Source organism: Mauremys reevesii, linkage group 1 (assembly GCF_016161935.1).
Source record: "Mauremys reevesii isolate NIE-2019 linkage group 1, ASM1616193v1, whole genome shotgun sequence".
NCBI lineage: Eukaryota > Metazoa > Chordata > Testudines > Geoemydidae > Mauremys > Mauremys reevesii.
The window spans coordinates 147241671-147265877 of NC_052623.1; the positions used below are offsets into that span (position 1 = coordinate 147241671).

Below are 24207 nucleotides of genomic sequence, written 5' to 3' on the forward strand. Positions count from 1 at the left end.
GGTAATAGAACTCATAAATACTGACTGCTGTTGGAAATATAACTCCCTTAGTGCTACATTAGCTCATATATTTTGAGAGTGCCCCTCTATCAAGAATTTCTGGTTTGAGGTGGATCAAAGGGTCAATTTGAAATTGAATGCTAAATTGGAGTCCTCCCCCTTAAGTTTCATTCTTGGATATATTCCTGATGCATAGAGATTACCTGGTAACAAGGCAGTGTAGTTCCAACATGCAGCTTTGGTTGCTAAACAATTAATCCTGCAAAAATGGAAAATCAGTCCCCACCAAATATTGATTCTGGCTCAGTGATATGCCTGATCTCATGGCTAATGAACAACTGGCACTCTGCAGAAACAAAATGCCAAAAAAATTCAAAGCAAATTGGGCTAACTTTTTAGAGGTATGTGATTAACATAGATCCTGAAGATAAGCATTTTACTTCCTCTCCACATGCTTTAGCCTACCCCTCATCATTTACTTTATGGATTATGATGAATCTGGAATTTTGGTAAATTTTAAAAAATAATAAAAAATATAAATATGAAGTGACTGGAAGTTCAAATATTTATTACAAACCAATCTTGTCTGAGTTAAAACTGAGTAGGCGGAGAGACTCACATATGTATGTCTTATAGAAGATGGGAATTTTATTAGCAAGTTCAATTCCTGAGACATGACATTTAACTGAGTAGGTAGGCAAAGATAATGTCATGAAGACTAAACAATAGTAAAGGACAATTCTGGCCCTGCCCTCCCTTCTACAGGTGCCAAATAATAGGCAGTGGAAATGGTAGGGTCTGCTGTTAAGGAGATAGGCAGGAAACAAAGATCTCATGCAGAAGGCATCCATACACCTGCCACTTGTTGATCTATTCACTGTGGGGCTCCCATTTCTTAGGCTATGTCTACATTAGTGTCCATGCATGTGGTTGAGCTATAACTCCTATTGCACGCCTAAACACCACAAACACATGTCTGATGGCGAGTAGAGGGAAAGTAAGCAAGCACAGCTGAGAATGTGGGTAAGTACATGTCTTAGGCTGTGATATGGCCCCATACCTGTAACATTTTCAGTTAGGCCGACTAGCAAGTGTGAAAAATCAGGATAAGGGGTGGAGTGTAATAGGAGCCTATATAAGAAAAAGAACCCAAAATCGACTGTCCCTATAAAATCGGGACATCTGGTCACCCTATTTGCAGTATGGACAGGGGTAATGGCTATGTACCAGCTCTTTCTTTAGTTTCATTAGTCCTCCACTCCCTTTCCCACAATGCACTGAATGCTTTTCTTCCTTACCCAATCTATAAAGGCTCCTGTTCCCCCATTTCACTGGTACTACTGCTCTGATTTTCCACTGCATTCCTTACAGATCAATGCAGGTGAAAATGGATCTTGTTCCGAGAGCAGCTGCCAGGCCCACCAACCTCAGCTGATCAGTGTGTGATTGGAGTACATCGTCCTCCATGCATTTGCCTGGAGCAATAGGAAATGTCTGTACCAGGAAATTTCAGAGGCTGGAGCAGGCAAGCATTTACCAACCTCCAGCCCAGTGCTGGGAATGCATCAAGCACTTGAGGCTTCTGTACAGGAAGGCCAAAGACTCGAAGAGTCGCTCCAGGAGGATTTATCGTACATACCCCTGCTACAAGACACTTGACCAGATGTTGTCAAGGGCTTCCAGTACAGAGCCTAAAGTATCTCTCAATCCCTTCCTCAAACCCACTTTTTCTGGCAGGATTCTCACAAAGGCCAGAGCGAGGAGGCAGCCAGAAAGTGGAGGAAGCCCCAGAAGATGGGGAGGACGAGGGGCATGTGATTCTGCACCTCTACCCAGAGAAGCCAATTGAGGAAGCCCACCTGATGAACCCAAAGAAAACCCCAAGTTGTGAAGGAACCAGAACTCAATGCTGGTAATTACAGTGGACTCCCACCTGCTTCAATAATATCCCCTCTTCCTCTGGTGCTAAATTCCTGATTTTAGGATCCAGGGTATTCTGCCCTGTGTCTGTGCTTTTCTTGGCCAGCAGTCAAGAAGCAACGGTCCCAGGGCCTTATGGACTTGGGAAAGGGAGAGCATGGGTTGGAAAGGTCCTGTCTGGGAATGGCAACGTTGTAGAAAACTGATAGTTATGAAAAGTTAGTAAAAAAATATATTTTGTCCCTTGGAAGGTATGACACACTCAATCTCAAAGTAGCACCCTCTAACTCCCATATACATCATTGGTATATGGTTGTGATATTTCATACAAAGCATGCTATGTAAGATACAATATTAAAGATAATGGTTTGCTGAAACTCATTGTTCTGTCAAAATATGTATATTTCTATTGTGTATGAAGTTATGAGATTTTGTTATATGCTTGTGAGTTTGAGATATGACCAGTGCTAGCTCTCCAGTAACTAAAAGGGTGGTGGCCCACACCCAGGCAGGAGTTATATGACTGTTGATCAGCAGGGAATTGTAAACAAGAGATTTACAATTATGTAAGAGACAATGAGGATTGCGCAACTATAGGGCTCAGTTGTGCAAGCACCTCACAATGGGGATTGCTCAACTCTGTGACTCAGCAAGGCCCACCAGGACATGCCTGGGCTAGTATCTTTCCAGGGAGATGGATTGAGAGTATAAAATAAGGGACAGTGGCATACCTCTCTCCTTCCCCACATATGTTGAAGGCAACAAAAATGCTGAGAAGTCAAAGACTTTGAACTGAGGAGATTGGTCCCAGACTGAGAAGGAAGTTCAGCTTGTGTATTAAGAACTGTAACCTACCAGCAACATCCAGTGAGGTGAGAAAAGCTGTTTGATTCAACTCTTGCTTAATTGGAAAGTTTAGAATTTAGAATGCGTGTTTACTTTTTATTTTCTTAGCTAACTATCTTTGACCTTTATGCCTATCACTTATAATCACTTAAAATGTATCTTTCTATAGTTAATAACCTTATTTTAATGTTTTATCCTTATCAGTGATTTTGTCTAAAGTACTTGAGAAATCTACTCAGATTACAAAAGGTGGTGCATGTCCACTATCCTTTGATGAAATGGCGAACTAATTAATGAGCTTGCATTGTTCAAGAGAACACCCTGAGTAGTGTAAGATGGTATATTTCTGGGATGCAAGGCTGGAGGTTAGGGGGATTTACTGGTGTTTCATGTGTATTGTTCATGAGTGTCCTGGAGAGCATTCAGGCAACTTGGCTGGGTTGCTGAGAGATAATGCCTGGAGGGGTTTTTGCTGCTTGTCACTAGCAAAGCATTGTAAGAGACAGCCCAGGCTGGAGAGTTAAGGAGGCACAGCATCCCCACAGTTCCAGGTTGTACCCCTGGGGTCCTGTCAAAGAAAGTTATACCATTTCAGTGCTTCTCCCACCCCCATAACCTTACCATTCCCTTGCAAACCAGAGACATATAGAATGGGCAGTGGAGTGGGGGCAAAGTCCAGGAAAGGAACAGAACACAGTTGTAGAAAACTCTGGATGTGTGAATAAAAGTTAATCGCAGCAGTCCTTCCTCCCTTGAAAGATTACAGCATTTTTACCTTCCCAGTCCTGGTGTCTGGTCTCTCACCTCACTGAGATGTGTTGCACAAGCTGGGGAAAAGGTGGTGGGAGAAAGTGATAGGATAAAGATGGTGTGGTATCCCTTTAGAGGGGAGAGGTGAGGCGCTTGTGGTGCTGACCTGGAACTCAAGGGAATTAAATAAAGTTGTGGGGTGTCTCTGTCTCTGCCCATTTCACCATTGTTAGTCAGGCAAAAGGGCAAGGTTTTCTGGTGATATAGGGTGGGGTTGGTAAGTGTTTGTAGTTTGCATCTCCCTTTGCATGGAAACTCCACATACTAGCTGAGAACATAATCAATTTCCAGTCAAATTGCTTGATAGTCTTGTAAATATATTTCAGCAAATTTCTGGTGTGGCAGAAACTCCAGCTGAGTCTTGTGGTTCAACAGCATTGCAAATCTGCTTGGTCCACCTTTGTAGCTGACCGAACCCTTACCATTCAGCAATAGAGAGAGTGATGACCATGAGCAGAAACATGTCTCTGGCTTAGCTTACTGCATCTCCTCCACAGAACCCTCTCTTTTCCATTCTGGTACATTGAAAACTGATATGTTCTTCAATTGTTGGCCAGCCTTTAAAGAAGAAATTGTAAACTGGCAACATAGCCCCTGTAAGGAACTACCACCTGCTCCTTGAGACGCTATGAATATTTTCAGTTTTTAAAAACATCAGTACAGTTTTCTTACCATTACTAGCCTCATCTCCTTCCTCATGCATTGCAAAAGTTGTCTGAGAATCAAGAATAGTCTGGTGAGCCAGATCCCGCCCCCCTCGAGTGACAGGACAGAGAACATGAAGCCTGCAGGACTCCCAGACCTCATCCTCCACGAGCACTCAAAATCTCTTTCAGGGAGACCCTTGTGAATGATTAAGATGGCAACGATGAGCCTGCAGGAGTCCTGGAACATCACCAAGTGCCCACCCCCAAAACCCTCATGGGAGACCTCCCTGGTTTTCCCCCAAAGTCATTTTTCTTCATCATTCCACCCTTGTCAGGAGGAAGGATGGGTGCAGGCACATTAATATTTGGGCAGTGTTCCTGGTCGCACTCACTTAATTGTTTTAAAGATTTGTTGTTGACCTGTCTTTTAAAAAATATTTCAGTTACATGTTCAATCTGATACTTTGAATAAATGTTATGCTTTCCTTGATTTATATTCAGCCCCCCTTTCTAAGTATGCAGAATGGATGATGTTTTAAAGTGTGGGATCAGGGACCATGATTCCTGGCACATGAAACTGAATGGTGTTAAACTGGCTGGTGCCAGGATACTGCAAACACTTTTCTGTCTGTTCTCCCCTCCTCCCCCAACCTCCAGATTCAGAAATATCCAAAGTCCCAACGATGGATGGAAAAAGTGGAGTTAGTATTATGTTCTTACAAAAAGCACTATTAGTTTTCAGTGCAGCAGAAGTCTAATACACAGAAAAGGGGTAGATGAATGTCTTTATGGCTTAGTTCACATACAGAAAATTGAAACTCAATTCCAGTAATAGTATAGGTAAATGGTAGCATCTGCCACTACCCTGTGCATAAATGGCACTTTCCCTGTCCCCAACCTTCCCCAATTTCAACCATAATAGGGATTAATGCCCTATAACCTCCGGTAAGTGCAGCCAGCACCACTGACCATAAATGGTCAGAAACAAGAATGACTGTATACTCCACCATCAAGCATGTCTTCATAAGATACTAAAGAAAGATGGAGTGTTCCTGATATCAGAGGTTTGTAAACAAGTATGAATTTTGCAGACAAAAACAATGCACAATGACAGCATAACAACTTGGCCACCACCCGCCACAGCACAAACCCAACCCCACAGAGACCCAATGGAGGTGCCCTGTTATAATTGTCTTTAATGTATGCAATGTCACGTGAATGAATGGCTAATGACCTTCGGCTACAGGGCAGCAAAACTCTCACAAAGCTATGTAGCCCCACAAGTATGTACCAATGTTCCCTCATGTATATTTCCAGCAACTGTACAAGGTGTGAAGGTGTCCCTCAGGTCAGGTAGATGTCTCTCTCTGCCTTCCTGCTGTGCCAAGATGTGTGCACGGATAGCATCCATGATTTTCATTGCATGTACATGATCCAGTACTTGAGTATGCGCACTAGAGAAGACTTGTGTGAAAGAGGATTGGTTCAGTGCAGGGGCTTCTGGATCAGTACGGGAGCAAGTTTGTGGCTCTTGGATTCACAAACATGCCAATCCACCTGCCATAACCTGCCTGAAGGGTGGAGGTAGGTCACAAGAGAAGTGGGGACTAATGTAGCTGCTGGGAACCTCAGATTTATTCTCCTCCCAGACCCCTAATACCTACAACTGTCAGCAAATCCTGTGCCTCAAGGCTGTATGGTGCCTACTTAATCTTGTGTGAAGCTCAGGCTTTAGCGACTTTGTGGAAGGATGTACCAGTACTTAAAATTCATCATAATCAAGAACAGAAAATATAAATACACTGCAAGTAAACCTAAAATAGTGAGGCCAAATTCATTCCTGGTTAACTCTGTTGAAATCAATGGAGTTACACCATAAATGAATTCAGCCTTTTATGTTTAAGTAGCATTTTTATGGCCAAACACAGAAGTTTCACATTTCTATCCCAGTAACACTTCTGGTAGATGTACACTTTGGTTTTATAAGCGACATTATAGCTTAGGAGTGACCAAAAAGCTACAGTTCTCTGACAGTGACATAGTTAAGTGTTTAGGTATAATTGGGCTAAATACTAGGGTTGCCAACTTTATAATAGCACAAAACTGAACAACCCTTCCCAGAAGCCCTGCCCCTGCCCCACCTCTTCTCTGAGGCTCCGCCCCTGTTCGCTCCATCCCCCCTCCCTCTGTCGCTTCTCTTCCCCACCCTCATTCACTTTCACTGGGCTGGGGCAGGGGGTTGAGGGGGGAATGGGCTCTGGGCTGGGGGTGTGCACTCCAGGTGGGTCCAGAAATAAGAGGTTCAGGGTGTTGGATAGGGCTCTGGGCTCAGGCAGAGGGTTGGGGTGAAAGGGGGTACAGGCTCTGGGGTGGGGCCGGGCATGAGGGGTTTGGAGTGCAAGAGGAGACTCCAGGCTGGTGTAGGGGATTGGAGTGCCGGACACAGCGCGGGGTCTTGGCAGCATTTATCACACCTTCCAGGAAGCAGCTGCCAGGTCCCTGAAGCCCCTAGGTGAAGAGCGGCCAAGGAGGCTCTGCATGCTGCCCTCACATCCGCAGACACTGCCCCCACATTTCCCACTGGTGACGGTTCCCGGCCAATGGGAGCTGTGGAGCCAGAACGAGGGTCGAGGACAATACACAGAGGTTCCCTGCACCTAGGGGCTACATGGACCCGACAGCTGCTTCCTGGGAGTTTTGGTAAGCGCTGCTGGGACTCCACACCCCATCTCATGGCTGCTTCCGGGAGCCTACCTTAGCCCTAGGGCCCTGTTGCACTGCTGACCGGAGCCACCAGGATCCCTTTTCGAGGTATTCCAGTCAAAAACTGGATGCCTGGCAACCCTACTAGACCCACAGCTGGTATAAATTACAGAGCTCTGTAGTTTATACCAGCTGAGGATCTAGCCCCTGGAATAAAATTGCATCACTGATTATTACAGAGAGATAAATTTGCATAGAGTAGCAAATTACACAGTAGGTACACCTGCTGGACCTTTGCCACAGAAAAGGAGGAAAAATACCCCTGAAAAACAGTAGTGTTTTTTTTTCCTCCTTCAGAATATTCTGCTGTTCCTTGTGCATTAAGGATAGAAATATTTTGGTTACTTTAGAATAACACTCCAGCAAAATTTGAATTGGAATACAGTGTAAAGTCTTCAGAAATGGTCTTCTAGTAATGTCAGGGTAATTTTAACTATGTTGTGCACCTTAGTAGAAATGGATTGTAGAAGGGTATTATTTTAGGACTTGTTCTTACTCATGATTGTTTCATTTCTACCATTTTTAAAATTCTCTTATTCTCATAAACAGGAGAAGTAAGACCACCTACCCAACAAAATGAATGATAATTTTATTACTACCTTAATCATGCTGAATAATACTTAACTCCACACAAAAAAAACCCCAACTGTTTAATCAATTCATGGAGGAAGGTGCTACTCAAAGGGAGTAAGGACGACAGACTGTAACCCAATTGTACACGATATTTTTGTAGCCTGAGACAATAAGAACATAAGAATGGCCACACTGGGTCAGAACAATGGTACATCTAGCCCAGTATCCTCTTTCTGACAGTCGCCACTGCCAGATGCTTGTGACGGTCAGAGGCTTAAGGACAATCAGAGAATGAGGTTGTGTCCCTGACCATTCTGGCTAATAGCCACTGATGTACCTATCCTCCATGATCTTATCTAATTCTGAGACCATCTGATATGGATTTTAAGTACGCATATTTGCATAGCACACTCAGAAAAGCAGAATATGCACCAAATTTGGGGAGAGAGCCCCCAAATTAGTGACCATTGAAAGGAGACACACTGTAAGTGTATTCCAACAACTATCTTAACCAATAAGAGTTTTTGGTGCAAACAAACACTCCCATTTGTGGTTAGAGATTTGAATTCTCATTTGTGCACTCTTGTTGGTTACTGGAGTTGTGGTGCCCAATCCTAAAAAGTATGGCTGACTGGATTCTTTTTTTTAAAACTTTTTCAGTTGTCACAAACAAATAATAGAAGGTAGCTATAGAAACTGTGCAAATTACAGCAATTTGCAGCTCCTTTATCACAACTTGACTGATTTCTAGAAGCCACAAGGTAGCAGAAAACACATAGATCTTGCTGTGACAAGTAGGGCAGTTTCCTGCAATATCTTTGAAAGACCACATTGTATTAATTGTATGTATTATTGTGGGCTGGAATTGTATGTAACCTCTCTAATGGGGAGATGTGACAGATGTAAAACCTGTGAATTCAAAATTTTATATTGCAAATGTGCCACACAAGAATGTTTTTTTGGGACAATGTGTTAGGTGGATTTCCTGGAAAATCCCTAAGGAGAGGTTAATGCAAATTACCCAAATCCAATTATGCAAAAACCTAGCCTTTTGAAGCCATGTTCAGGAGAGGGTGATAGTCTGCTGATTATCTGTTACAGAAGGCCAAGATCAAAGGCCTGAGTTGTATAAAGAAATGGCTGATCTGCCCAGCCCTGGTTCTGGTTCTGGTTGTGGATCTGAGGGATGAATTTGTAATGACAGGGAAAACCCAGTTGTGGCTTTTGAAGGACTAAAACCTACCAGAGCCCTAGGCTGGAGTTACGGGTGACATAGGCTTTCTAGTATGCATTTATTGTTTTAATGTATTTTCTGTGTAATGCTTTCACCTTAAGAACAAATATGCTTCATTATAAGGAGCAGTGTGATAATGGACAATGCACTGGTCATAGCCCTCAGAGAGAAAGCAAAGCTTAAGCACCGTCCTTTTTAAGCAGTCTGGCTGGCTGAAGATATCATAGGGTAAGGCAGGGAGTTAAACCTTAAAAAACCCAGTCAGAAGGGCGTGACCTAGGGGTTTCCACTCAGGAAAGAGGTTGGAAGCCTTTAAGTTGTAGCCCATAAGATTAGTCTGCTAGCTTGCTATATTGCAAAATGCATTTTCTTCATTAGTTTGATTGATGATATTGTTATTTTTGTGGGTTTTGTTTTGTTTGAATTCCAGTATATGTCACTCATACTAGTTGTCTGTAATGCAAGGAACCTACAGGCCTGTATCCTGTATGATTAGCTAGAGCAAGTTAGCATAAGTTTTTGTAACCTTTGGCATAGATAAATGGACTACCGGTTACCCCTTTTTACTTTGGGGAAACTGAATGGGGAACCTAACAAAGGACTGAATGTGTTTACCATAAGTCTGGAACAGATTGGTAAACGCAGGATACACTGCAGAACATGGAAGTCGTGATTTAAGCCAAAGGTAACAGTTTTGAAGATATGTCCTAATATGTTAGCCCAAGGATTGGCAACCTTTGGCATGCAGCCCGTCAGGGAAATCCACTGGTGGTCCAGGACAGTTTGTTTATCTGTAGCGTCCGCAGGTTCGGCCGATTGCAGTTACCACTGCGGCAGTTCACCATTACAGGCCAATAGGGGCTGCGGAAAGCGGCGCAGGCCATGGATATGCTGGCTGCAGCTTCCCACAGCCCCCATTGGCCTGGAACGGTGAACTGCAGCCAGTGGGAACTGCAATTGGCCGAATCTGTGGATGCTTCAGGTAAACAAACCGTCCCGGCCTGCCAGCAGATTTCCCTGACGAGACGGTTGCTGCTCCCTGTATTAGCCTATAGAGTAAGTATACCCAAAGATTTATCTGGGTGAGGAAATACGATTTGACCATGGTAGTTTGGGCCCTGATTAAGACAATGCCAGGATCCGATAAGAGGGCAAACAACCATGCAGAGTGGTCACTCTTTCCTCTCTTCTATCAAGCTATCAGCTCAGCTTTGCAATATAGCTTAGCTACTCAACACTCAAACCTGATCCCTACCAACATGGGGAGCCTGGACCATCGAATCCATCAGGCATGCCAAAGACAAGGTTCATCCTCTGTCTCCCACTACCAGATCTGCAGGGATGGGTGCTAGTTTAAATAGTCTTTTAGTATGAGATGTTACCACCAGGGACCAGAGAATTGTATTAGTTCTTTGTGACTCTGTGTATTCTATCTTTGATTATTCTTTCATTCATTTTAATAAAGATCTTAATATTTTGGTATTGTCCTCAGTATAAGTGTCCTTGCCACACAACCCAGGGGTCCGCTCACAATGTTGAATCCTCTGAGTTTTCTAACTCTGTAGCCTGAATTGAGACAAGAACCCATCAATTCAAGTCAACAAAGTGCATGCCCTTGGTGGACGAGGGAGGGTGAGAATAGGGGTGGTTTGCCATGAAACTGTGACACATGCACCTGTGTTAGAAGTAAATCATTTTTTTTCAGATTTAGATAAAACTGCACCTATAATAAGCTAAGCAACTTTGACTTCATTGCTTTCCAAGTGGGAGGTCTGAATGAATGATTCTAGAAGGACATCAAACAAAAGGTGTCTAAAGTGAGGATGGACAAATGCATTAAAATCATGGCAAGGGGCACGTGCCAGAGTGCTAGCTGTAGCACCCTGATCACTGCCATTATTGCTGCATAGAAAAGGCTGCAGGCTCAGCCAGAAGTAGTTAACCACTTTCTATGGGGGGATTAGGAGCACCTGGGTGGTAATTACTAGGGTAATGATGCAACTGGGAGGATGTAAATGGAAGGAACAGGAGATAGAGAGCAGCTGCAGCTGTAGCTGTTTAGAGGGTGAGTTGTATGAAGGAGAAAAGCTGTGTCAAAAGCCCCTGTTACAATATGCCTGTGTCATGTTCTGTTTGCAAAAGCACTGTAGAATAAAAAGGTACATGTGATGAAGGACAAACAGTGTGGGTGTGTTTATGACTGTGAGATGATGGAAGCCTACTAAGCAAAGCACCACACTGGGTAGCTGAGGGAGCACCTTGTGACAGGAGGGTTTTTTAATAACAACAAGGGCTGTCCAGGGGAGTAGGGCAAAAAAGGTTAGTTTGCCCCAGGCCACCAGTGTGAGAGGGCCCCCAAACCCGTCACAAACAGGAGTTGTGGCCCTGTTCACTGGGTTGCAGTGCTACTCACTGAAAGTTGGCCTGGCAGCCCCTCTGTCATAGCAGACATTTGGGTCAAACTTGAGTAGGGCGGTGACCCTGTGGGCTGGATTGCAATGCCTGGAGTGGGGAACCAGTCCCATCCCTACAGGACAGGAGCCAAGCTGTCACTATAGGATGAGTGCAGTGTGAGCTTACTCTCCAACCCTTATACCCACTGTGGCCTCCTCTCTGTGGTAATTTTTTTGGAATGGTGACAGTTCTCAGTTTCAGATTTTTGCCCCAAATCCAAAAAACCTCTGATAACAGGATCCATCTGTAACAAGGCAGCTCTTAAGAGGATTCTTTTAAGAACTTATGCTGGCATCAACTATTTTGAGTTTGTAGGTCTGTGGTGGCAGGATGTGGTGTTTCCCCAAAGTCACAGAGCTTAATGGATAAATCCCAGGGGTGGGAGATATTAGGCCATAAATTTTATTCAAATTTTTGCCACTGATGATCCTTAATATGTTTTTGCATTTTATAAATATTAACCTATAAAGTTGGTAAAGTTCATTGCCTCCATTTTATATATTGAAAAACTAAAGTACTTAGAAACTAACAGTGGGATTTTCAAAAGGTGCCTAACTCCCAAAGCGCTTTTGAAAATACCACTATAAGTGTCTTATATCACAGAGCAAGTCAGAGGATGAAGTCCTGGCCCAGCTGAACTCAATGGCAAAAAATCCCATTAACTTCTATGGGGCTAGGATTTCACTCAGCCTCTGATTCAGGATTGGAACTTGCAACTTCTAACAGCCAGGCCTTGGTCTGCTGCACTTTTTAGATGAGGCCCTTGCTAAACAGTAGACTATTTTTTAAATGATCTTTTATTCTTATCTCTAAAGTGAAACCAGTAATAGTCACTATAGACAAAACTGAAAATATACACAACTGAAGATGTCTGTCTGCAGTCACAGCAGGCAGGAAGATCAGAACAGTAATAACTGCATTATTACTATCCTTATGTTACAGGTTAAGAAATGGAGGTTTGGAAGGGTGAAGTGATTTACCTAACAGGTACTGTGTTCAGAGTAGACTTAAGTGTTGGATTTAGGACACATCAGTGCTAATTTTGGTTCTAGTAGCAACTTGCTGTGTGTGAAGCTGGGCGTGTCACAGACCGTCACCATCCTCAGTTTATCCATGTGTGAAATGATAATATATTAATTAGTGTAAGGTGTATAATGTAAATACAACTTATTAAGGCCAATGAAGAACTCAGGCCCTACTAGCTCCCACCCCTGTGCTTACTCTGTGCCCTCACACAGAATTTTAGTGGAAAGAGGAGGCGCCTGTTCTGCCAGAATTCACAACTGCAAACTGTAATGAGACAGAGGCATTATGCAGCTTCACAGGTGAATGTACGTACTAGAAGTGGCTTTTCACCTGTATTGTGGTGATTAAGACCTTGAACATGAACAACACATACATTTTAAGGGAGGAAGCAAAACTGCATAAACTAAATTAGCAAAATGGAGCTGCACAAATTTTGCAAAAATGTCACCAATCTCTCTAAGAGCAGTTCTGTATTTGTGGTTATAACACATTCTATTATTTCAAGGAGCTTTTGGGGGCTGTATTTACTCTGTACAGAGATACAACCAACTCTTGATGATATAATGCTCTGTTGGGGTACAATATTGAACAGTATTACACAGCAATATTTTCAGGTATATATAAATCAAGCTTCATTATGGTGGGAGGTGGGGATGGGAGAAGGTTGGGAGCCAAGATGTTGTATATAAACTGTGTTATAAAAGAGAATATTATATACATTGTCCTTTCTACTCTACTAATTGCCATTATAAACAGACAGGGAAATGTACTCCTTTTAAACTGTGATTCAGCTCAATTAGCAAATCTGGAGTGAAGCTAAAATACATGTGGAAAATTTTTCTTCAAAGCTGTCAGTATGAAGGATGGAAATAAAAACTTTAAAAATATCATTAGGTTATTTGTAAGTATCTTGATGAATATGTAATGAATCTGCATGCACATTAAAGTCATAATTGAGTGACAGCACAAGTTGTTTACAAAGCCACATAGCTTGGTGGTCTAGCTATTGAAAAGACTGCTCTGCGTGTATTTGACAGACACATAACTTGATTCTAGGTTTGAATACAAAAACATCAAAAGAAACCAAGAGATGCTGGGGGAGCTTTGTCCTGGAATGATAGAAACTGACACATAATATGAATTCCCAAACTCATAGTCACTAAATTGTTCTAACATCTAAAACAAACAACAACAAAAACCACCCTGATGTTACCCAGACCAATGCAGGAAGCTGCAGAAATAAGGCTGTATTTTTGAACTGCTGGCGTGAGCTGTGTTGCCCAGCAAAGTTCATTATTTATTAAACATAATTAGACTTCTAAATAGCTGCTTTCTGTCATGGATAGTGGTTTCAAGAATTAAGAAGATATGTTATATGTATGGTGTAATGCTTTACTAGTGGATTCAATTAGCTTGCAGGGAAAAAGTGAAAAAATAAACTCACAAAGTTGACAAAACTGGTCTTTTTTTCTTTTTCTCTTTTTTTTTTAAAAGAAACTCAAGACTTAATCCAAAGCCCATTGAAGTCAATGGGAATCTTTCCATTGGCTTCAGTAGGTTTTGGACCAGAACATAAATATTTGCCCTAGTATATTCAAATAACTGGGAAGCACAAATTTAATTAGTGATACACACAGAAAGTCTGAATTAAGTAGTGAACCTTTTAGAAAGAACTAATTAAAAATAAGTGTTTGAATCATGTTTTCTGTATGATAAAATTATGGTCATAAATATAAAAATATTACCCATGTGTTTAATTAAAATTACACCTAATAAAGAAAGCAGTAACATGTACCTAATGGGTTGGCAGAATTTTAGGTATCTATACATGACAGGTCTTCTTGTATATAGGTAACGCTATGCCAGACCAATCCAACAGCATCTGTTTCCATTTTTATTGTATTTCACAATAAAAATGGTTGGAGGAGAAGAAAATCCTTTTATTTACTTACTGCTTTTTTCCCCTAACCAGGATGACATAATTAATTACCTGTCTTTTCAGCTCTACTTTCTATAGGTGAAAACTTGGCCCTATTGAAGTCAGTGGGAGTTTTGCCATTGACTTCAATAGGGAAAAATTTCACCTTGTGATCCTATGATAATATAATAATACTTAGCTCTCACATAATACTTTTTCAACAGCAGATCTCAAAGAACTCTACAAAGGAGGTAAATATAATTATCCCCATTTTCAGACTGGGAAACTGAGGCAGAGAGGCACCATTGTTCAAAAAGGTTACAGAAACTATGGTTCTAATCCTGCATATATTTACACATGATTGTAGTTCCATTACTAATGGGACTAAGTACATATGTAAAGCTAAGCATGTGTGTGATTGCAGAATCAGAGCTTGTATCTGGATACCAGAGAAGAAGGTACCTGATTATGCAGTTTTTACACTCAATATGATTTTTGCCTGTATTAAGGTCCCAAGTCAATTCCCAGTGTAGTAAATGGAAAAAATCCTAATGACATCTTGCGAGTTGGATCAGAACCTAAGACTCCAGGGATGGATTGCAAGTGGGCACGGAAGGCAACAATTCAAAAAATGACAAACCTGCCCACCCTCCAAAAAAAAGCATTTATGCTTGTTTTTTAAATTATTTTTAATTATCAAAGTCAATTTCAGGACAGGGCAGCACAGCACTGTGGGCCTGATCCTGAACCACTGAAGTGAAGGTGACTTTTTCTATTGTCTTCATTGGGCACAAGACTGACCCCTTCTTCTTAGCATATGTTCAGTGTGCCTCAGGTGGCAAGTGACTAGGATTCATCACTGAATTTGGTTCGTTGGGCAGATCATTAGCTTCCCCAGCTTGGGCCAGGTACTGATGGGGAGTGTGACGTGAAAACTGATTAAGGCCCCAGTTCAGCAAAGCACTTAAATAGCTGCTTAACTTCAAGCATAAGCTTAAGTCACACTGAAATCATACTTCAAACCTGTGATGTATTGAGGACTCTGTTAGAATTACAGGCTATCACTTTAACAGGCTTGTGTGTGTGTGTGAGAGAGAGAGAGAGACAGTTCTGGGTCTTGCTTGCAGACTAGAGGCTTCTGCAGGAAAGGGTGAAAGCAGAGGCAGTTTGCAGACAGCCACCTAGAGTATATGAGGTGAGTTGGGGCTCTCTGATATAGGGAGCAGTCTGTTTTGTTTGGCTCTGATTTTGGGTTCTTGTGCATTACCATTCTGAATTCTCAGGAAAAAAAAAGTAGTATTACATTGCAATCTTCTAGCAAAACTATTTGTTTTTATCTACTTCTCTATATGCCATGAAACACAACAATACTTGAAATCAATGAAACTTAATGAAACAGTTAAGTGATTTACATTCTTTGCTGAATTGGGACCTATAGCAGGAATAGGAGCATCTACAATAATACATTAAAAATGATTTAGCCAAGAAAATTTAGTGAAGAAAATGAGTAGTGGTCTGTATAGAATATTAATGTAAACAGGTGATGGAGTTAAGATTCCTTCAGTTCTAATATTTTCAAACATTGTCAGCTATTGACACATAATCTATTTTAACAAGACTCTGATAAATGGCATCATCTTACAGACAGCACATAATGCATTTATTTTGTAGGAGAATCTTGCTTAATAACTGGTGAAACTTCACGTATAAATTCATAGTTGTAGATCAAAGTACAAACTTTCCTCATAAAATCTAGCAAAGTGAGTCATCGGTAAGGCTTTTAGTAAAAGTCATGGACAGGTCACGGGCAATAAACAAAAATTCATGTCCCATGACCTGTCCATGACTTGTACTAAAATACCCCTGACTAAATCTTATTTGGGGAGCTGCTGCTCTGGGGGTGTGCCTGGGGAGCTGCTGCTCTCGTGGAGTGCCCAGGGCCGGCAGCACGAGCTGCTAGGGGCTGCTGAGCAGCAGTTGCTCTGGCCCACCCACCACTGCTTCAACTACTCCAGGACTGCTGCTCAGGCTGTTTCCAGGGCTGGCCGCTGCTCGGGCAGTCCCTGAGGCCAACTGCCTAGGGATGCCCAAGCTGCAGCTGGTGCGGCTGGCTCTGGGGCTTCACCAGCAGCAGCCGGTGCAGCTGGCTACAGAGCCACTCCCGCATTGGCCAGTGTGACTGTCCTCAGGGCTGCCTCAGCAGGTGTCACTGGGGCCAGTTGCTTGGGCAGCCCTGGAGTCAGCCACACCAGCTGCTGCAAAAGTCATGGAGCCCTAGTCATAGGGTATTTCTGGTTCCCAGCTGGAGGAGCCATGCTTACAGTAGCTCTCCTCGAGCCAACATGCTAAAAATAGTAGCCAAAGTAGCTCAGGTAGCTGCCCAAGTACATACCCCCAAAGATCAGACAGGTTTGTACTCAGGGTAGCCAGATGCTCCTGCTGCTTGCCTGGGCTCAATGCTACTGTGGCTACGTTGTGATTCTTAGTGCGCTAGATTGGGGAGAGCTAGTGCAAATATGTCTACTTGAGCTGTGAATCACCGCTACCCTGACACCAATAGACTACAAAGAAAAAATAAAGACTTGGGTGATGCTCCTTGTGTGATACATAGTGATGGAAATAAGCAAGAATTGATGAGTCTTAAAATATTAGTGAGAATGCCATATACTGAAATGGGAGTAAAATTAGCCAGATGTCTAAACAAACAATATTTTATCATGCTTTGAAAAACTAATTTTCTTCAGCATTCAGACATTGTGCTCAACCAAGCAGTAAATGTAGGTGATTTGCAGTTTTTCCACAGGGTAATAATAATTACCCTTTTTGTCTCAGAAGAGTGGTTAAAATGACTTTTTGCATGAGAAATGGGAAGCAGAGTATTGTTAACTAAGTTCTGCAGTAGCCAATTTTGGAGGGCCAATAACTGGTTTAAAATATAAGTTGCTAAGTGCTGTAAATTACAGCTGTTGATTAATTGCAGTTAACACATGTGATTAACTCAAAAAATTAACTCTGATTAAAAAAAATAATCATCATTAATCGCACTGTTAAACAATAGAATACCAATTGAAATGTATTAAATATTTTGGATGTTTTTCTACATTTCAAATATATTGATTTCTATTACAACACAGACTATAAAGTGTGCAGTGCTCACTCTATATTATTTTTATTACAAATATTTGCACTGTAAAAATGATAAACAAAAATAGTATTTTTCAATTCACCTCGTACAAGTACTGTAGTGCAATCTCTTTATCGTGAAAATGTAACTTACAAATGTAGATTTTTTTTGTTGCAAAACTTTAGAGCCTACAAGTCCATTCAGTCCTACTTCATGCTCAGCCAAACGCTAAGAGAAACAAGTTTGTTTACATTTATGGGAGATAATGCTGCCCACTTCTTACTTAAAATGTCACCTGAAAGTGAGAACAGGCATTCACATGGCACTGTTGTAGCTGGTGTTGCAAGATATTTACATGCCAGATGCTTTAAAGATTATATGCCTCTTCATGCTTCGGCCATTGTTCCAGAGGACATACTTCCATGCTGATGACACTTGTTAAAAAAACAATGTGTTAATTAAATTTGTGACTGAACCCCTTGGGGGAGAATTATATGTCTCCTGTTCTGTTTTACTCACATTCTGCCATATAGTTCATGTTATAGAATTCTCAGATGATAACCCAGCATATGTTTGTTTTAAGAACACTTTCACAGCAGATTTGACAAAACGCAAAGAACATACCAATTTGAGATTTCTAACGATATATACAGCACTCGACCTAAGGTTTAAGAATCTGAAGTACCTTCCAAAATCAGAGAGGGAAGAGGTGTGGAGCATGCTTTCAGAAGTCTTAAAGGAGCAACATTCTGATGCGGAAACTACAGAACCCAAACCACCAAAAAAGAAAATCAAACTTCTCTGGTGGCATCTGACTCAGATGATGAAAATGAACATGTGTCAGTCTGCTCTGCTTTGGATCCTTATCGAGCAGAACCCATCATCAGCATGGGCATGTCTTCTGGAATGGTGCTTGAAGCATGAAGGGACATATGAATCTTTAGTGCATCTGGCACATAAATATTGTGAGATGCCAGCTACAACAATGCCATGTGAACTCCTGTTCTCACTTTCAGGTGACACTGTAAACAAGAAGTGGGCAGCATTATCTCCTGCAAATTGTAACCAAACTTGTTTGTTTGAGTGATTGGCTGAAGTAGGACTGAGTGGACTTGTAGGTTCTAAAGTTTAACATTGTTTATTTTTGAATGCAGTTATTTTTGTATATAATTCTACATTTGTAAGTTCAACTGTCATAATAAACAGATTGCACTAGAGTACTTGTACTGGGTGAATTGAAATATACTATTTCTTTTGTTTTTTACAGCGCAAATATTTGTAATAAAAATAAAGTGAGCACTGTATTCTGTGTTGTAATTGGAATCAATATATTTGAAAATGTAGAAAACATCAAAAATATCTAAATACATGGTATTTCTATTATATTATTCTATTATTAACAATGTGATTAATCGCGCAATTAATCTTTTTAATTGCACAATTAATTGCCATTTATTTTTTTAATCGCTTGACAGCCCTACTGTAAATACCTTTGTAATATTTCCCAAGGTGGCTGCAGAAATGAGTACAAGCCACCTAAATTGACTGACATATTTCTTGCAGTGTAGAGGTAGCTGGATGTCAGAGAGATAAGGTGGGTGGGGTAATATCTTTTATTGGACCAACTTCAGAATTACTTGAAGTCAAACAGTATCTAGTTACAAGTTTTCTTCACTAATTCAATAAGATTGAGGAAGGAGATAGTAAAGCTTCACATCACCTCAAATCACTGATCATTGCCCAATCAGTTCTATTTTAAGTTCCATGACTCATTTATTTTTCTGTGGAGAAAATCACTGGCTATAGATATTACCAAGCCACTTACGACATTTGCAAGAAAAGTGTGGCCTAATTGTAGAAGATAAAGTTCTGTAAAAGTTTAATTTCCCTAATATTGCCCTGTACATCAGGGTAAGATTTTATCACCCAAAACAGATAAAGATAATAAAAGAATAGTAAAAAAGTCTAGAAAGTGAAACATCTTCTATTTTAGATAGACAAGGTAGGTAAGGTAATTTCTTTTACTGGATCAACTTCTGATGGTGGAAGGTTCAAGCTACACAGAACTCTTCTTTAGGTCTGGGGAAGGAAGAAGAGTGTCCATTTTAGATCCCAATTTGATAACCTATCATTAGACATAACATAAAGCCCTTCTGTTACCTTTAGCAATATGCTTGAATGATTTTCACTCTTTTACAAATAGGATTGTCTCCAGTACAATGCATTGCAATGTCTCTAATAATGAGTTAATAATAAATCCACTTAGCCATCTACATAGCATTGCTGGTGTTTGCAAGCCCACTCACAATAGTTAGCTGGTATGAATAGGTGTTTACTGCAGTACATTTCCAGCAGTGTGGCCCTTTGTTCTCTTCATGCTGCTTGCCTGCTCTGTTGTGGCTGCTAAATGCTATTACTGTGGTTGATGCTTATACATGAAACTATTCTTTGATTAAAAGCAATTATATCTCAATACAATACATTTATTTGTAGTTATTATGCATTTCTGTAAACATTTGATGACTAAAAGTTTGTCTCCACTGGGGTGATGCCAATTAAGCAGGTTCTAAATATAATAGAAATGTCTGAAATATACTAAACTTGTCAATTGCATTTCAGCATGATAAAATATTGTGAATTATATTTTATATTCTATGCCCAATCATTTTATTATGGTCCTGTATATTATCTCCCATAAGGCTCAACTTGTGATTTTTCCATCATTAGTAATTATTATTAGTGTTTGTTAATTAAGGAATTTACAGGAGAGGAGTGTGGTGTATTGAGGACAGTGTTGGAACTACAAACTATTACTTTAAGAGTGGGGGTGTTTCATGGTCCTGCTGGCAGGCTAGGAGGCTCTGTAGGGAAGCATGCAATCAGAATCAGTCTGGAAAGAACCAGTCTAGAGCAAAGTGGGGTGAGCAATGCCTCTCTGCCTTAGGGAGCAGCCTGCCTTTTCTCTTTCTGTTTTTGTTTTTGAGCCTAAAAATAAAAGCAGTGTTACACTGCAACCTTCCAACAAGAGTATTTGTTTTTTAATCTAACTTCTCTGTGTGTATGCTGTGACCATAATAGCTCAAAGTACCTCATGCGACCACCTATATGTGTTCTAGGCGCTGAGCCTGTATCCTGCCTCTTGGAGTGCCTCTTTTCCATGGGACAAGCTGCCAGGGCTGGATTAATACATAGGCACTATAGGTCCATGTTCCTGGACTCACATGAACATCTGAGCTTTCATTTAAAAATAGTAAGTTTCTAACTCAGAGTTGCACAGAAATGGGTGGGGAAAAGCTCAAGATGTTCCTTAACAATTCCAAGGAAAATCAGAGGCTTTTTCTCTCCAGCATTTAATCTGGTATCTATCACAAACTCTACTTTTAATGATAAACAAAGAAACTTCATCTGGGGGAGGCTGTTGCTACTGCAGAAAATTCCCAGTTCTACTGGTGACCTAGAGGTGAAAACCTGTCTCAGCACATAACCAGTCCTCTGAACCAATAAGACCTCTTGTTTCTTATTCAAGGGAGTTTGCTTCCCAAGCACTTGCTTCTGTCCATCGAATTCTACCAACAGTGCATACGTTTGAAAAGGCAAGGTTTTCTCATTAGTGTTCAGCTTTTTGCATGCTTTACATTGGTAACAGCATCGTAAAAATATATTTTACCCATATTGTTCCTCCTAGAAGTTGAGAATCTTCTGAGACTTCATGTTGCTAATTACGAAGGGGATTTCAGTGGGGTTCACTGCTGCTGGAAAGTGAGTTATGCTCTATGCTTCAAGATGATTCTGACAGGGAAATCTTGTTTTGGACGTCTGTGGAAGTGTTAGAACACACTGTTTCTGCTCCCCCAAAGAGCAAAAATAATGAAGGACAAAATTATTTTATAAACGAAGATATTCACATAAATTCAAGATTCCCTGGAGAGCTATTGATTTGCTGACACCTATGCTTCATGGTTTATGAAACATTTGTGAAGACTAAAAAAAACAGTGAAAATTAACAGCATGTGCTGCAGGCAGTGCAAGAGCTGTATCTTTCTATCATTTCTATTTCCCCTCTGATATGCTCCTGTTGTGCAGAAGGCTTTGTAATGAAACAAAGAATCCAAAGTTTGAGTGACATATCTTGTATCATTTTTGTATCTATTATTTTGAGACCCGTTATCTTGAGGGAAAAGCACACATAATGTGTTGCATATAGTAAACATCATCATGTACCTTTTTTAGACTGTTTCAATGACACAGTGTCTATTCCAATGGGTAAAATGGTTTAAATGCAATGTTGAGACTGAGATATCAAAAACTTAACAATGAGGAAATGCAGAGTTAAGAGTGGAAGTTCAACCTTAATTCTGCCCTTCGTGTGGTCATCCTTTAACATATGATTTTGCTTAAAACCACTGGAAATCATAGAGCTGAGTAAACTATTCCTTTTTTTTTCCTTTGGAATTTGCTTGCTTTTAAGTTCATTTGTAAAACTGGGGCAGTTGTTGGATCAATAGTTGGAAACCTTGGACTCACTGGAACTGGAACAGATCTCTATTCCACTTTATATGCAAAGCTGAAGACACACAGAAATAGCTGTTTCCATTCCCATGTGCCCTGATTTATCATTATATGTATTTCGGGGGTGGGGGGGGTTAGGTCAACCTAAATTGAAATATTGTGGTTTGTTGAACCAAATTGAAATATTTCATTTTGGCTTGGTTTAATGTTGTTGATAAATTGTATAGTCAATTGCTTGACCACGCTTTGGTTCATTATGAGATATATTCAAGAGGCCAAATAACCGATATCAACCAGATTTACTATTCTAAGCTAATAATAATACAGTACAGGAAACAGGTTCCCTATGATACCAGTCTCCGAGAAGCTGTATTGTCAGCAATGTTACATTCACCTTATGCAGAAGGTGTGCTCCAAAAGTACACATTTCAGCTGGTATTATTTATATGGTTATTTTACAAGTTTTACATCTTTTCACACATTACTCAAATCCAAACTATCAGTTGTTCCCAGTTCCTTAACTTTTTCTATTCCTTCTATCTTTGTTTTGGATACTAGGATTCCAGGTACTGGTCTGTGAAGGTACTTCCCTATCTTATACTAAGACATAGAATGAATGTAACTTGATTTTGACAAGCTTCCTATCTGCTTATGCCAAATGCTTACTTCAGCAAATGCAAATGAGTTATGGGACACTTAGTATAAGTGAACATGATTATGGTATAGGTCATTTTAGGCTACATCACTGTTACAATATTTGTGCTTGATGTTATTTTGTGCTTAATGCAATATATATGTTGCAGATAATACATATTATTAATATATGTAAATATGCATGATAGCCAACGTATAGTAATCAACAACATTAATCTGTGTTTGAGCTGCTACAGTGCCTCATGGGACTTGCAGTTCAAGTAACTCATGCCTGCTTTCTCCTCTGGGAGCTAGACTCCCTATTGGACCACATGTCCCATAATATACTCATGGTCACATGAGTCCCATGATGCATGCAGCAATTCAATCAGAGGGGAGACTGCTGTGCTTAAAGCTTTGGAAAGTCCTATCTACAATTTGAAAAATTTAATCTGATTAATGTCAAGCTAAGGTTATAGCCACAACATGGAATCTGGAAAAAATGAGGCATTGTTTTCTGAATAGATTTTTTCTTCTGTGAACAGGCTTTGAGAACACAACATGTCCCATTGGAAGAAACCACAATTTGGTGGTTTGTGTAGTATGATAAATGTGAAGTATACAATACTGAAGAAAGTATGTAAGTCTTATTGTCAAGATTCAAAAAATACTGTTCTAACTCATGTTATTGAAAATATTAGACAGTACATGGTATAATGAAGGTGGCTGAAATTCAAGTAACATTATCTTTGAATTCAGGATTCAATTTGGGAGGAATATATATGGTGGATCCCCAAGCATATTTATATATACATTACATACATGTGTATAAGTATGTGTATAAATGTATTTGTGTTTATGTGCTCTGAAAGGCTTCCAGTTCACTTTTTCCCCTTTTTCTCAGGTCCCCACCAACCTTGCTGACATACACACACAGAGAAAGACAGCTAGAAGAAGGCAGGAAAGTGACAGGCAAAAGGGGGGCTCGGATACACTCAGTGAAGCCCCTTCTGCTATGGACAGTCCTGGACCCTCCAGCCTTGTCCCTGAGGTCTCATAACAGGCACTGCTCCAGCATGGGGAGTTTCTGGGCATCCACAAGGCCAAGGTCCGCAGGTGAGACTGTTCATCTAAAGCAGTTCTCATAGACATTTTTATCATCATCTCTTTCTCGGGGGGTGTATACATCCACAAGCAGGCTCTGGCAGGAAACACTAGTGCCTTCTATTCACACACTTAACACTTTTGCGCCCCACTTATCTCTTCACTTCTTTATCGAGTTGGAGTGGCTGCAAGCCAGCCTGTCCAGTCAAAGCCAGTTCACGACTAGCTCCACCTGGACCATGCTGTAATAACAGGCCAAGGTAACTTGTGGTCAGCCCCAACAGAAAGGGCCAGTAAGATTCAGGGATCTGGGGAACAAAGAGATTAAAAATATAGACAACAGACAAAAGATGATGAAAAGGAAAACATGAGATAGAAAGAGAGGCGGGCAAAGAAATTAAGAAAAATAATGGGAGAACATGAGGAAGACAAAGAAATGGAAGCAGAAAACAACATTATTAAAATTAGAATCATATGTAGGACTGGAAGGAACCTCGATAGGTCATCTAGTCTAGTCCTCTGCACTGAGGCAAGACTAAGTATTATCTAGATTCTAGACCTAACATATGTTCCCTAACCTGTTCTTAAAAACCTCCACTAACAGAGATTCCACAACTTCTCTGGGTAATTTGTTCAGTGCTTAACT

At 40.7% G+C, this 24207-nt stretch overlaps 1 long non-coding RNA gene across 1 annotated transcript; it reads left to right on the forward strand.

Moving 5' to 3' along the window:
• Positions 1 to 2604: 2604 nt before the first annotated feature.
• LOC120378029 lies at positions 2605 to 23493 on the forward strand. The gene is made up of 4 exons (XR_005587495.1): positions 2605 to 2792; positions 12190 to 12234; positions 23003 to 23097; positions 23362 to 23493. It is a non-coding gene; the product is annotated as an uncharacterized LOC120378029 (long non-coding RNA).
• The last annotated feature ends 714 nt before the right edge of the window (positions 23494 to 24207 follow it).